The sequence below is a fragment of the Peromyscus leucopus genome, chromosome 12, assembly GCF_004664715.2.
Source record: "Peromyscus leucopus breed LL Stock chromosome 12, UCI_PerLeu_2.1, whole genome shotgun sequence".
NCBI lineage: Eukaryota > Metazoa > Chordata > Mammalia > Rodentia > Cricetidae > Peromyscus > Peromyscus leucopus.
Window position 1 is genome coordinate 20,406,579 of NC_051073.1, and position 15,165 is coordinate 20,421,743.

Here is a 15,165-nt window from a genome sequence, read left to right on the forward strand (position 1 = left end):
TTGTACCCCCATCTTCTCTAACCACTTACTAAATTATTGTTGGATATGTGCCTTCTAAAATGTTACATAGTCAGAACTGTGTTGATTTGTGGTGAATTTGTCAAAAATCACTCTTTTGTTCTGGACCTAAATTTCTTGATCTTAAATTTATCAGAAAGTCAATGTCTTCATTAATCTCTATCCCTATCTCTCTACATATCTGCATCATATTCTACTCAATCTCATCTATTATCTACTTGTCCAGTAGTATTTCCATTATTTTCAAGACAAACAAACAAACAAACAAACAAAAATACCCTTGTATGTGAACTCCCATAATGTTTTCCTAAGCTGACTTTCTGCTTAATGCATTATGGTTCCTTTTCTTTACAAAGTGAGGTGTAAAACCAATCTGCTAATACCAGCAATGTTTTATTTCTTATATATTCAATAATCAACTTATACCCTTTATTGGGATATTTATGATCTCTATCAATATATTCTCAAGATACCTTTTCTGCCTTAATATAGTTATTTTGCATACACCCATTTAAAAATAGTTTATTCTTTGAAAATTTCATACACGTATACAATATAACTTGATCATAACCATACCCATTTCCTCCTTTCAGTTTCCCCTTGGGATACCCCCAACATCTCAGACCTAAGTTTGTATCCTTTTTTGTTTTAACACATGGAGTCTGGTGGGGTCTGCCCATATATGCATGGGTGTGGGGGTCACCCACTGGAGTATGGACAGCCTACATGTGCTGACTAATCCCCACTGAAAAATAACTCTTCTTCCTCCAGCAGACATCACCGCCAGGAGTTATTTATACAGGGCATGAAGCTCCAGGAGCCCTGTTTCATGCTGGCGTTTTTTTAATGGCTTGACTTTGTGCAGGTCTTGTGCAAATAATCACAGCTTCTGTGAGTTCATGTGTGCAGCAGTTATTGTCATAAACGGAAGATGGCTTTTTGTGGCACTTCTCCTGTTGTTGCTTTGTGGGTAGTGTGAACCTGAAAGATTGGAGGCTAAAAATGAGGCAAACTTAAGTCTCATGAAATAGCCAACTTTACTGAGTGCTCTAGACAATTTATGTTCTGAAGGTATCCTGAGAGTTAAGCATGGTCACATGCACAAAGTTCACAGGAGTGTAGGCTGTATCCAAGCACAACCCACGCTTGGAAACATTTTTGAATAACAAAGGTCAGCAGTAATACGCAATCTGTCTGGAGCAAACCCATTCCTACTTACCACACCTAGGAGCAGCACAAAAGCACATTCCAAGAACAAATCCATGCTTAGAGGGACCAGAGGTTGCAAGAGGCTTGTCTAGTTTTCCCGGAGTTTTTTCACAAGCTCTCAGAATTCTCCTCACACAATTCCATTCATGAACTGTGTTTTGACATCCTCCTGTTCTCTAGTTTTTACGTTCTTTCTGTCATCTTTTCTGCAATGTTCTCTTAGACTTGAGGGATGCAGTTGGTTTATATGAGTACCCTTTATGACTGAGCACTCACTGTCATTTATTTTCAGCACTTGGACATTTGAGTCTCTGTATTAACCATTACCCACCACAATAAGGAACTCATCTAATTAAGGTTAAAAACAGCATTATTATATACTCATAACATAAGTATTTGGAAGGCAGTTTAACAATATAACTATTGAGAAAAGTATCAATAGAGTCTCCTCTTGGGTCTTTGACTTCCTCAGTCATGAATTCTGACCAAGTTTAAATATAACTCAAGTCACAAAACCGTCTCCATCTTTCTCAGCTCACCTATGTCTTAGTTACAGCACTTGCCATATATGGTCATATGTTGTTATATTATAATTGCATTTTAATATAATACGTATTAAAATATTTACTGTATGTCCAGTAATAAGACGTAGTAGGAACTGAAGATTTAAAGATGGAACTTTAAACACATTGTCACTATGATCATGAAGTCGACACACTATGCCAATCATAAGATGTGGTTCAGTGGATAGAGTGCTTGGTTAGGCTGTGTGAAGGAAGCCCTGGTCTCATTTCCCAGCACCAGCATGAAACTGGGCATGGTAGCCCATATCAGGAAGATTAGAAGATCAAAGTTATCCTCAACTACATAGGGAGTTTTAGGGAAGCCTACATTACAAGAGACATTTTCTAAAACAAACAGAAAACAATGAAACCATACAAACTAGTGGCGAGAAATACAATCTCATGCTGAAATATATTTCTACTACTATAGAATAGACAGAAAAAATGACTATGTGGCTACACAGGGGATTATGAAACATCACAGAGGGATAAGTTGATTAAATTGAGAATGAAGGATAAACAGAAAGAAATCACAGTGAAACACAGAGTGCCGTGGAGTTTTGTGAAGTGGTATGAAGCAGTACAGCTAGATACATATACAAAGGTGCTCTTGGAACACACTTGGAGGGCAACTGCGAAGTTCAAATAGCTGGAATTACATTGCATTGGGGCACAAGACTGAGAACTAAGAGAACAGATAACTAGGAGTGAGATGAAGTCTTGCTTTGATGTTACTGTGAGGGATCATCAGACATCCACAGAAGAAAAGCATTGGGTAAAAGTTAAAAGATGAGAGGAACCAGTCAATGAACTATTGGGGGATGGAGCAATGTTGGGTCCTTTCTTAAAGCATGACAATTGAGGATACAGAGAAAACAATTAGCAGAAGGTTTCCAAAGGGTTTTCAGCGTTGGTCGCTGAGTGGGAAGGTGTGTGGTTACAAAATAAGAGCAACAGTAACAAATCCATAATTGTTTCAAGGAAAATAAGAATGCTACAGATTGGCTGAGCTGACTTTACCAGCTGTCTAGAAGCTTGTGTGTAAATTTATTACCTCTGCCCATAGACTATTTTAGATGTATAGAACACAACCTGCTCTTTTCTACTGTGTGCCTTTGTTGCACACAATCCATGAGAGTCTCCCATTGAATAGTAGACTAGGGAATGAATAAAGATGGAGTTAGGATACATATGTTTCAAGACTGTTCACATCAATAGCTACCTCATGATAAACTATCTGGAGTTTAAGGAGAAACTTTTCTACCTTCAGTGGAAGAAAGATTCAAGGATTTTCTGTTCTGGTGAACTTGGGGGTGGTGTAAAGATATTTCTAGGCCTGCTTTCTGGTGATGTGGGACTCCCAGAAGGCGTTTGCTAACTTAAAGGTCCTTAAATGAAATACAAACAGCTTGGTGAACAGCAATGATTGCCAAGGTACTTGGAAGTAGTAGGTAGGTTGAAGGAATAAAAACATGAATGTAAAAGTTTCTCCAAGGTTGGATTACTCTTGCAAACACCAATATGTTTAAACTGAAAATAAAAAAAAATGATTTGAACATATATATGCATAAATATTAAGTAACAGAGCTAGGGTAGTTTGATATTGAAATGGTAATACTGGTGAATTCTATAGGTGAAAATGGTCATATATATAATAAATATATACAGCACAATATTTTTTTCTGTTTGAGTCTATCCTATCCAGATTAGCATTATGAATAATTCATGAATCTAATATTTTTACTATTTTAAGCCCAGTTAATTGTTTTTCTTCTGGTCTCCTGTGGATAATAAATGGTTTCATTTCTTTTGTCAAATCTTGACTAGTTCAAATTGTACTTGATTTTTTTTTAAATTTAAATTGTGCTTTTTACAACATTTTCTATACAATTCTTTATCCAAATAGAGATATTTCATGGTTTGGTTTTATGACAGCCTGAATTTCCTTCAGAAGACAAGGGAAAGGCAAGGAACTTATTGAACAAATTGAGAGTTTTATTTATTTATTTATTTTGGTTATGTCTCCATAAAGATCTTACAGAAATTAGAAAGAGTAAATGACTTGTTAAGACCTAGTGTGATGCTTTTTGTAATACTTTATCATAACGTTTTAGTTTACATGTTGTTGCAATACATTTTTGTTTGGGAATAATGTGGTAATTTAACACAATAAAAAGCAGAGGATGAATACAAAGAGAATTTCTGACACATTATGTGTATCATGAATGTGCTAAATGAAATGCAAGTAAATGATATAATAAACAGTTAATGAAAGACTAGGAGTGAAAAGTTAGAGCAGAGACCAGAGAGACGCCTGAGAGGGTAAAAGCACTTGTCACCGGAGCCTGTGGACTCAATCCCGAGAACCCTGCTATGTGACTAGGTCTGTTTGGGGAGCCCCTGGCTGTGGGGCCAGGACTTTTCCCGGGTGCTCGAAAGGTCTTTTAGGAACACATTCCCTAGGGTGGGATACCTTGCTCAGCCTTGACACCGTGGGGAGGGGCTTGGTCCTGCCTCAGCTTAGTACCCCAGACTTTGTGGACTCCCCAAGGAAGGCCTTACCCGCTCTGAGGAGTGGATAGGGAGTGGGATGAGGGAGGTAGGGGGAAGGGAGGTGCGGAGGGAGGGGGAACCTGGATTGGTATGTAAAATGAAGAAAAAAAAAAGCCAGCTGTTATGATGCTCTTCTGTGATCCTCCTACAGTGAGATGGGAGGCAGAGACAGGAAAATTGGTCCAAAGTTAAAGGGTCACCTAGCCCGAGCAGGGAGCACGGGGGTAGAAAGGATAGGCCTTGCTGCAAAACAAAATGGACGTAGAAGCGCTACCCTCTGACTTCTATGTGTGCACCCTGGCATATGTATATTTTCATTTACATGCAACACATGCGCGCGCGCACGCGCGCGCACGCATGCACGCACGCACATACACACACACACACACACACACACACACACTCATATATATGCTCACACACAAATACATTTTTAAAATTTAAAACAGGTAATTGCCATGATAATTGAGGATAACTGGAACAAAATGCCTTTAAGTAGAAATGCCCAAACTGCTGGTTCATGTGATAAAGCAGCCTTTTCAGAATTGGGAAGATGTGAGTTGCAGTCTTTAGTGGCCTCACTGGATCTTGCTTTTGTTATCATAAAAGTTTATTGAAAAATGTTCAATTCTGCACTTGGATTTTAAGAAGTTAAATAGCTGTATTGATATGTGTGTGCTTATATAAATATGTATGTGTGCATATATGTGTGTGTGTATATGTGTATATATGCATGTATATTTATATTTGTATTTATGTTTATATTTATATATACTTGCATATATATATATATATATTTCATACTTTATGTGTGAAAAACAAAGGTAATGCGGAAACCTGCTGTCATACAGGAATGGGTCCATGTGGGGCCATTTGCATAGGGATTTTTGACTCCAGAAGTAGTGCAAGATTTGAACTAGTTATATCATTTTTTCTGAAGGAGAGAGCGATAGTTTCAGGAAGGTCTCCAGAAAACAAAGAACACATCTAGATGCATGAGCAAAGGAATGTATTCAGACATGCTGCTAGCAGTGACATGCCGGCTATCCCCACTGTTTCCAGGGGTAAGTGGAGGCTGCAGGACATGTTGCAAATGTTCTTCTCAAGGACTGCCTTCACTCTGCATTGGGAGACAATGGCTCTGCATACATGTTACAGTTACACATTTCAGGCTGGTAAAGGAAATCCTGGAGTATCAAATTCCCCTTTGTTTGGACAGCTAACTAATTCTATTTTGCAACTGTGCAAATCTTTTCATCGTGCAAACCGTCTGTTCTCCTGCTTGTGTGAGTGATTTTTCTCTTTGTGTATGGCTTACTAGATAGAAAATTCTAGACTTAGTTTTCTCATTGACTCATTTCATAAAAGCAGGATGTCTGCCCCCTGTGCAGCTTCAGATTTGAGCAACTATTAAAACTCAGTACTGTTGTAGGGTTATGAATGTTATTGAGGATACAAGACCTCAGTTCAATAGTTAATTCTCTAAGATGCAGAGCCAGAACACTGATTTGAATTTATAACCATAAGAAGACAGAAATAGGTCCAGCGACATCACAAGTTGACAGAGAGCATGATGGGAAAGTTTCACTCCCAATTTTAATTGAGTTTAATCTTATAATGATCAGAAACATTTATTTACCCAAAAGAGATATCATAATCTAAAAATGATAACACCAAGATTTTTGTAGATTTATATTATATCATTATGTTAAGATATGCTATAATCTTAATATTTCTATGATGCCTCAAATGACAGCTTGGTATTCAGATTTTAGCAAGTTTTCCTGCAGTCATTTTGATTTGACTCCTTTTAATAGGGTGTTATCTTGAATTTTCTAATGTTTATTCTTTACATGGCTTGAATTCATAATTCTGGGATTGGCAAGGCAGTTAGTTATTCTTTCTTTGAGTGATTCAAAGAAGCAGACAACAGACATGCTGATAAAATGGTGGAAAATGGCTGGCCTCCAAAACTATTTTCCTAGGCTACAGTTTGGTGAACACTGTATTAAATCATGACTCACAGAATATTAAAGGAAGAAGAAACTTGAAGATCCCCAATTCCAGCCCCATCGTTTCACAGATTGGGAACCTGGGCTGTGGATATTTAGTGACTCGCGCACTAACAGTGAAAGTTAGCAACTGAGCCTGAACCAAGATCCAAATATTCTGTCTTATGGTATGGTTTGCTTAACTGATCAATTCTTTTTTTCCAAGTAACTCACTTTATTTTATTTTTCTTTAAATTTTAGTTAGGAACTACAGTTCAAAATTTATAGAAGATATGTAATAAAAAATTCTCACACATTCCCTTTTTAACTGCTTTGCATTCTACGTTCTCAACACTTCTTAAAGTAATAAGCATTTCTAATTGAGTTAACTCAAAATAACACAGTAACTTTTAACTATAAGTGCATTTAGTCTATCACTCTGTGTTCTCCTCCCTACCCCACCCCTCTCCCATACATACCATGAATTTAGAAGCTCTGTCTGCTCTGTAAGGGGCTCTCCACCGTGACGTTGTGACAACCAGACACAAAGTGACAGTGTCAACGGAGCACAAACTGAACACTTCGTATAATTCCTCATATTTCATTTAAAATTAACAGAATAATTGCATCATTGCATTGATATACAATACCCACTAGTCTTTTACTCTTTGAAATACAAAAAGCGTATTAAGCCCTTACAATGGAACGAGGGTAGTACAAACACTCCTCTGGGACACGAGTATATAGGATAAATTCAAGAACGAAATAAGACGTGGGTCATGCTACACATGGCAGATAATGTAATGCAACCTAACCTTTACTAATAGAAACACGACGTTAGGGTTATTTCTAAACTCAAAACTTTTGACTTTTTGGAGCTCAGATAAGAACTACAAATGAAATCTAAGAAGCTGACCTAGAAGCTGAGAGGGGGAGAGTAGGTACTAGGGATGGAAAGAGTGGAGGGAAATAGGATGAAGAACAGTTGGTTAAATCATATGAAACAACAGTGACTTAAGAGTAAGAGGCACTGTCCATCCACAAAGTTAGAAGAAAGGATCTTGAAAGCTTTTGTCATAAAGATGGTATTTAAAGAGAAAGATGTTTGCAATGTGTACATGCCCAGAAACATTATATGGCATCTCATTAACATCTATCATTTTTGTATCAGTTATTAAGTAAATGTAATTATGATACATATCAAAAAAATACAAATTTAGAAATAAATTCCTCTTGTGCACTACTGTGCAGTAAGAATGATTACAGTTAACGATACCTACAGTACTTTTCAGAAAAGCTACAAGATATTTTAATGATAAATCTTAGAGGAAACACATGTGTTTAACTTGGTTTAAACCTTATACAATGTGTACCTATATCTAGACCTTATATCATACCTCAATGATAGGAACAAATTTCGTTTAATATGCCAGTAAAAAGTGTTTAAAAATAAAACTCCATCATTCCCACTATTTATGTAACATTTACTTTATTTTAGGTATTGTAGGTGATCTAGAGGTGATCTGGAGTATTGGTAAGGGTATGCATATGCAATATGATGCCATTTAAACAAGGGACTTGAGAAAACTCAGATTTTGGGATTTCTGGGTATTTCAGGAACTAGCTTCCTATATTCTTTGCTTCCCTGTTCTTTATAATCTTAGTTTTATTTAGCCTTTTCTTACTTTCTTTTTCCATTTTTTTTTCTTGATAGTAATCAGGAAATACAGTTTCCACTTCTGACTTACCTGTGTCATGTTTATTTTGCAGTTAGATATATTTTACTCTTTCTTTCCTCTCTGTCTTCACGTTTTTACTAGGCTTATTTAACTACCCGAAGTCCCCTCCTTTTGTAATATTTTAGAAGGTCGTTTAGGAATGACACTCTGATTTTAGTATGTGTGAAATAATTATCTATGCATTTATACTTCAGTATGATTTATTTGCATATAAAATACTTGGTTCCTGCTTTCTTTACTTAAGCATCCTTTTATTATTGGCTCCCTGAATACTGGTGTGAAAAATTTGAGAGAAGCTTGATTTCTTTTGTCTTTCACAAGTGCCATGGTATTTATGTCCGTTTACTTACCCTTAATGTACAATACTACCTTTTATGTAGTCTTGGTCAAGTTTCTATGACCCAATATATTCATTTTTTTTTTGCTATGCAAAGACACCTTGTCTCATGAGATTTTGGTGACAAAATGCACACTGCCAGAAGCCTAGTGTTCGAATCATTTTAATTGTACAGTACAATGGCATTAAGTACTTACATATCATTGTCTTGTTACTACCAGCATCTCTAACCAGAACATTTCCAGTTTCCCAACTGAAACTCCATTTCCATTATACAAGTCCTCATTCCCTGTTTCCCTCAGCCCTTCCTGTTCATGCTTTAACTATTCTTTCTGTATCAATAACCTTGACTCATTAAGTATATCACCTAATTGGAATTGTACAATGATTGTCCTGTAATCTCTCATGAGTTTTCAAGGATTATACCTTCGTGTTTTTCTTTTAATTTGTTTTGCTGTCTTCTGCAGGGGCTTCAAATACACACATGTAACCAGGCATTCCTGGTTAGTCAGGATTTTGTTATTTTTAAATTTTTGACTTTGAATTTTGACTCTACTGTTGTTATTTCATTTGCCTCACGTTTAGTCGTGATTCTTTTTAATGGTTTCCTGTTTTCTTTGTTAGAGTTCTTATTGCTGTGAAGAGATACCATGACCATGGCAACTCTTATAAAGGAAAACATTTAATTGGGATAGCTTATAGCTTCAGAGATTTAGACCATTATCATCATGGAGGAAAGCATGGTGCTGTTCAGGGAAGCATGGTGCTGGAGAAGGAACCCAGAGTTCCACATCTAGATCAGCAGGCAGAAGAGAGAGAAAGAGAGAGAGAGAGGAGAGAGAGAGAGAGACTAGGCCTGGCTTGAGCATATAAACTCTAAAGCCCAGCCCAGTGGCATACTTCCTCCAACCAGGCCACACCTCTTCATCCTTCTCAAGTAGTCACACTCCCCAGTGACCACACATTCAAATGTGTGTGCCTGTGGGGGCCATTCACACTCAAACCACTCTACCTGTATGTTTTCTGATCATTATTGTACTTACTTTCTGAGGCACATCCAATTATATTCAAGCTCACATATTTTCTTGACATCTTTTAGCTGTTCTTTGCATTTCTAGTCTAATGTCGTATAGGCACTCCTTTCATGAGGTTCTGGCTTTTGCTCATAACTTCCATAGATACTATGGAAGTGTGTTTACTCTGTGGCATACTGCATGATTTTATTTTATGTTTCCTTTGTATATTATGTCCTACTTTTTTTGTCCTCATCAACAAATAAGCTAGGATTTTCCTGGATAAGGGTTATGTGATTTTTCTTGAAGAGACTAATTCACTTCATATACAGAGGACACCAAAGAGGAGACCAAAGAAAGAACTCCACCAAAGTTTGACTGGGTGAGGCATTGAATTATTGGGATTATTTCCTCCTCTCATGAGCATGAGTGATTCAAAGGCAGTCACTTAGGAAAACTACTGCCAGATACAGTACCCAAGAGTTCTATACTCAGAATAAAATATTGGAGAAACACAGATTCTGCACCACTGAAGAAATCTCTGAACAACTTTCAGGTAGGTGCACTATGTAAGAGTTCCATCTGCAGTCAATGTTGCTGGCCCAGTATGTGACCTCCAGAAGGGGAGGCACAGTTACTGACTGAGCCTTGTGAACTTTCCTCCTCCCACCTTGGAGGATGCTAATAAGCCTGAATGCTGAAGTTTTTTTTTTTTTTTTTTTTTTTTTTTTGAGAGAGAGAGAGAGAGAGAGAGAGAGAGAGAGAGAGAGTTAACAAATGCTTTGTCTCAAGACAATAGTGGCCATATTCAATCTGAAGTAAAGAGGTGGGCAACAGCTAGGATTTGCACAAAGAATTAGCTATCCTACAGTATCTTCTAGATTCCAAAATACAAATGTTTTCCTCCTGGGTAAATACCTCTCTAGACTACTTATTGTTAAAACACTCTTCTGAGGGGTGTGTGAGTGTGTGTGTGTGTGTGTGTGTGTGTGTAGGAAGAGGAACATGGACAGGGACAGGAGAGAGAGAGAGAGAGAGAGAGAGAGAGAGAGAGAGAGAGAGAGAGAGAGATCCTCCTAACTCTTGTTTTTCTATCCAAAGCTCTTTAGTTGATGGCATCCTTGACATCAAATGTTAATGCAAAGGGATATTATTTCATAGTTCACAGTGGGCGACCTGCCTTCAGGAAATATATTTTTTGCTGATTTTCTGAAAGATGCTTCTACTGAGTACATTTATACCTTTATATTTCTATTATTTAGAGTTGTATAATTTATCTTAAATGGCTTCTGATCCATCCATCATTGATGCATGCATACATTTCATTTCTGAATCCCATTGAAAATGCAACTGGTTATCTGGTTAATTTTGGTGTGTGATTTTTTTTTAATAATAAAGTTCACTAAAAATAAAAGAAGAAGGTGTGGTTAAAGTTGAGTGTATTCTTATTGTGGTTTTAGTGTGGATTCCAAAAGGGCAAAAGGCGTGGTGCAGGCATGTGCAATGGAACTTCCCTCAGTAGTTCTTACTGGAGCTCCAAAGAGCAGTGTAAGTTCCAACACAATTGTCTTGTGATGATTATACTACTTGAATTTACATTGTGACATTATCTGTCATGTGCTTCATGCATCACCTCCTATTTTATCTTTACATTTATCTTATTTATCCTTACATTCCTTAGAGTGCTTTCAACAACATTTCTTGCATAGTAAGGGCTTAACAATGTATTTTGAAATTCAGTAGGTGAATCAATAGTGGATACTATGTATGAAAACAATGATACAATTATTTTGATGATCATTTTAGACAAAAAATATGAGGACTTTATCCACTAAGATATTTTCTTATGTAATTAAGCAAAACATGCAAAAACATACATGTAGAGAAAAAAAATACAAATCAGTTAATTACATCTAATTCATCAGCACATTTTTTTTATCCCTATTCATTTGGAACTGATTTTTATTAAATCAAGAGGCAATATTTTAAATATAATTTGAAAGTTGTACTATGTAGTTCATCATATAATTCAAGGTAAAGAAAAACTGAAACAATGGTATAACATTCCTTTCTATCTGAATAAGAGAATTAGCATAATGATTTTTGGCAGTTTTTCAATTTATGTGTTCCTTATATGTAGTTGGACAGTTTATAAAGACTCCCACCATGGAATTAGCTAACCAATAAAGGATTAAAACTAATATTTTTTTTTAGCAGAAGACAAGTATACACTTTCTATAAACTATTTTCACAACAGTAAAATGGTTGGGGGAGAAAAAACCTCTTTAACTTCATTACTTTATCTTTACATAACATTCATACTGACATGATATTAGAAAGGCAATTTGTATAATTGCAAAGATCTAATCTCTGAGTTTATGGTGATATGTAATCTTCTCGAGATGAAATAAAAGCCCTTGGCTAGAATTCCTTTTTAAAAGACATCGGTTTCAATTATTATCCACTATGAGTAGCCCTACTGAGCATGAATACTGTATTTTGTATTAATTACCTTAATTTGTTATTTTGCTAATCTTAGTACTTAACAAATGGGATAACATCTGCAATGAATTTCTTAAGAAGCTTTGCAAAGGTCTATCACTATTTCCACCTTATGTTTTATTATAACAGGCATGAAACAGAGAAGCATCTCATATTCTTCACCTATTTTATTGTTAAGAAAAATTAAATTCCACTTTCTTAATAGTAAAATCTTTTAGTAATAAAACAATTGTTGGTAAAAGCTAAAAATAAAATTTCTTAAGTATAATTATTAATGTTTGTGGTTTCTGGAATATTAAAATGTCAAATATGGAAACATTCATCTCTGTTTTAGGGAAATGTGTTGTTTTATCATGCCTCATCTTGTCATATGGTAAATACACATAAACACTTATGCATATTCATCCATATTTAAATCCATATGTCTTATAGCTATGTATCTGTATGGATGCTGTCTTTCTGTAGTTGAAATCCAAAACTACAAATTTCAAACTGTGAAATAAGTAATTCATACTTTTAGCAGAATATTCTAGAAGCCAGAAACACAATTTACTTATGTTTGTATTTGATGCAATGTTTACCTTGATGTTTGGGTATATATTTTATTTTAGTATTAGTTAGAACTTCTTAAAATGGAAGTGAGAACATTGAAATGTCCTGTTAAGTGTACACTAAGATGATTAGAATCTGCTGCTGGAAAGATACCTCAGGGTGAAGAACACTTGCTGCTCTTCCAGGAGACCTGTATTATCTTTCCAATACCCACATGGCAGCTAACTGTTCATAACTCCAGTTACAGGGGATCCAATTACTCTGTGGGCACTATACATGCATTATGCATAGAAATACATGAAAGCAAAACACCTATACACATAAACATAAATAAATCTTTTTTAATTTTTTTCCTTTTATTTTATTTTACAATACCATTCAGTTAGTTCTACATATCAGCCACAGAATCCCTTGTTCTTCCTCCTCCTGCCCCCCTCCCCTTCCCCCAGTTAACTCCCATTCCCACCTCCTCCAGGGCAAAGCCTCCCCCGAGGACTGAGATCAACCTGGTAGACTCAGTCCAGGCAGGTCCAGTCCCCTCCTCCCCAGACTGAGCCAAGTGTCCCTGCATAAGCCCCAGGTTTCAAACAGCCAACTCATGCAAAGAGCACAGGACCCGGTACCACTGCCTAGATGCCTCCCAAACAGATCAAGCCAATCAACTGTCTCACCTATTCAGAGGGCCTGATCCAGTTGGGGGCCCCTCAGCCTTTGGTTCATAGTTCATGTGTTTCCATTTGTTTGGTTATTTGTCCCTGTGCTTTATCCGAACTTGGTTTCAATAATTCTCGCTCATATAAACCCTCCTCTTTCTCACCAATTAGACTCCCGGGGCCTAGCCGTGGATCTCTGCATCCAGACCCCTCAGTCATTGGATGGGGTTCTGGCACAACTATTAGGGTGTTTGGCCATCTCATCACCAGAGTAGGTCAGTTCTGGCTGTCTCTCAACCATTGCCAGCAGTCTATTGTGGGGGTATCTTTGTGGATTTCTGTGGGCCTTTCTAGCACTTTGCTTCTTTCTTTTCTCATGTGGTCTTTATTTACCATGGTCTCCTATTCCTTGTTCTCCTGCTCTGTTCTTGATCCAGCTGGGATCTCCCGCTCCCACAGGCTCTCTTTCCCTTGACCCTCGCCCTTCATTACTCCCACTCATGTCCAGGTTGTTCATGTAGATCACAGCCATTTCTCCGTCATTGGGTGATCCCCATGTCTTTCTTGGGGTCTGACACTGTGCACAAAACTTAAGTCCAAGTGGATGAAGGACCACAACATAAATCCAGCTACTCTGAACCTGCTAGAAGAGAAAGTAGGAAGTAGTCTTGAATGCATTGGCATAGGAGATCACTTCCTAAATATAACACCAGTAGCACAGACACTGAGAGAAATAATCAATCAATGGGACCTCTTAAAACTAAGAAGCTTTTGTAGAGCAAAGGATATGGTCAATATGGCAAAGCGACAGCCTACAGAATGGGAAAAGTTCTTTACCAACCCCACATCTGACAGAGGACTGATATCCAGAATATATAAGGAACTCAAGAAATTAGACATCAAAACAACCAACAGTCCAATTAAGAAATGGGCTATAGAACTAAACAGAGAATTCTCAACAGAGAAAACTCAAATGACTGAAAGACATTTAAGGAATTGTTCAACATCCTAATCATCAGGGAAATGCAAATCAAAGCAACTCTGAGATACCACCTTATGCCTGTCAGAATGGCTAAAATCAAAAACACTGAAGACACCTTATGCTAGAGAGGATGTGGAACTAGGGGAACTCTCCTCCACTGCTGGTGGGAATGCAAGCTTGTACAACCACTTTGGAAATCAATATGGCGCTTTCTTAGAAAATTGGGAATCAAGCCGGGCGGTGGTGGCGCACGCCTTTAATCCCAGCACTCGGGAGGCAGAGCCAGGTGGATCTCTGTAAGTTCGAGGCCAGCCTGGGCTACCAAGTGAGCTCCAGGAAAGGCGCAAAGCTACACAGAGAAACCCTGTCTCGAAAAAACAAAAACAAAAAAAAAAAAAAAAAAAAAAAAAAAAAAAGAAAATTGGGAATCAATCTCCCCCAAGATCCAGCTCTACCATTCTTGGACCCAAGAAATGCTCAATCATACCACAAGAGCATTTGCTCAGCTATGTTCATATCAGCATTGCTTGTAATAGCCAAAACCTGGAAACAACCTAGATGCCCTTCAACTGAAGAATGGATAAATAAATTGTGGCACACATACACAATGGAATACTACTCAGCAGAGAAAAACAATGACATCATGAGGTTTGCAGGCAAATGGATGGATCTAGAAAAAAATCATCCTGAGTGAGGTAATCCAGACTCAGAAAGACAAATATGGTATGTACTCACTCATGGGAGGATACTAGATATGGAACAAGGATGACTGGACTGCTACTCACATCACCAGGGAGGCTACCTGGAAAACAGGACCCCAAGAAAGACATAAATAAATCTTGTAAAGAGAAATTTTTGAATCAGTCTTGATTTCTAGATTAGTCACCCCTGCTATGGCCCCCAAAAGTCCTACATTTGGCTCTCTTTAACTTTGACTCATCCTTTTCCCTTGTATGAGCTAGAATTTCTCATTCATTTGAATGAACAGACCATTGCACAAGCAATGGATGACACTTTCATAATTAGGTTTTATTTTTTTCATCACCAATCACT